The sequence below is a fragment of the Porites lutea genome, chromosome 6 (genome assembly GCF_958299795.1).
Source record: "Porites lutea chromosome 6, jaPorLute2.1, whole genome shotgun sequence".
Classification (NCBI taxonomy): domain Eukaryota; kingdom Metazoa; phylum Cnidaria; class Anthozoa; order Scleractinia; family Poritidae; genus Porites; species Porites lutea.
Window position 1 is genome coordinate 25,961,197 of NC_133206.1, and position 1,427 is coordinate 25,962,623.

At 34.6% G+C, this 1,427-nt stretch overlaps 1 pseudogene; it reads right to left on the minus strand.

Annotated features, from left to right (window-relative positions):
- Positions 1 to 1,293: 1,293 nt before the first annotated feature.
- The window catches only part of LOC140942079 (uncharacterized), a 1,399-nt pseudogene continuing 1,265 nt past the window's right edge, over positions 1,294 to 1,427 (minus strand).

The window sequence follows — 1,427 nt, forward strand, 5'->3', positions numbered from 1 at the left end:
TGGCATATTTCAAGATTTTAGCTTTACAAAATCCTGAATTCAATATTTTGGCTGACTTCGAGATCTTAGCTTTCCAAATCCTGAATTCAAGATTTTGGCTGACTTGAAGACTTTAGCTTTGCAAAATCCTGAATTCAAGATTTTGGCTGACTTCAAGATTTTAGCTTTGCAAAATCCTTAATTCAAGATTTTGGCCGTTGCAAATATTTTAGCTTTCCAAAATTGTATATGCAAGATTTTGGCTGACTTTAAGATTTTAGCTTTCCAAAATGCTAAATTTAAGATTTTATCTTTTCAAAATCCTGAATGCAAGATTTTGGCTGACTTCAAGATCTTAGCTTTCCATAATCCTGAATTTAAGATTTTGGCTGACCTTAGGATTTTGGAAAGCAGAATTGCTGAAGTCCGCCAAAATGTTGAATTTAAAATTTGAAAAAGCAAAACTTTTTAATTTAGTGTTTTGGAAAGCTTAAATCTTGAAGTCGGCCAAAGTCTTGAATTCAGGATTTTGTAAAGGTAACACCTTGAAGTGAGCAAAAATCTTGAATTCATGATTTTGGAAAACTAAAATCTTGAATTTAGGATTTTTAAAAGCTAAAATTTTGAAGTCAACCAGAATCTTGAATTCAGGATTTTGGAAAGCTATAATCTTGAATTTAAGATTTTGGCTTATAATCTTCAACGTAGCCGAAATTTTGATTTCGGAATTTTCAATTTTCAGGAGAGTAGGTTTGAGTAGTACTCCTTTTTGCACCTTTGCATTTCTTTGTTTACGTATTTTTTACGCCTCTTTAACGTTATCTTAGGTGAATTGAGTTGGTGAGTTTAGTTTATCTGCAATGTTTGTCTCTTGAGTGATGATAATTAACAATTATTCCACGAGCGTGCGTTGGATATCCAACATGAGCGAGTGGAATTATTGTTTTTTATTAAAAACGCCCCCAAGATTAGACAAATCTTCCCGAATTGATTTTGAAAGAAAAAAACCGATGTTAAAATGTACAGATAATTTCCGGTTTAACTAATTTCATGACATGTCACATGTCTATCAAAAACTGAATGAATTATAAAACACGACGATCAAAACACGTCAAGTTTGTCAAATTTACACTACTTGAATAAGTGAAAACGTTTTCTTTTAATGTTTACAAGGCAGACAGTTTAACCGCTTGCGCTAAAATTATTGTGAACTTGCACATTGGTGCAGTTTTAAAAGTTAATTTGCGGAGGAAAGCGATCCTGCCCTTGCTAGGCATGTGCGTGGTTTTCATGCGTGGTTTTCATGCCAGTTGATTATGCTGGACGAGAACTGATGCTGGGGATGCTTGAATTACCGCGGTGGATGAGTTGGAGCCTGTAAGTCCAGCTGCCGTCTTGCTGTGTTCTCTTTGTCAGCTGAAGTGTCTTCATGGCCATGAAGGAAGGAA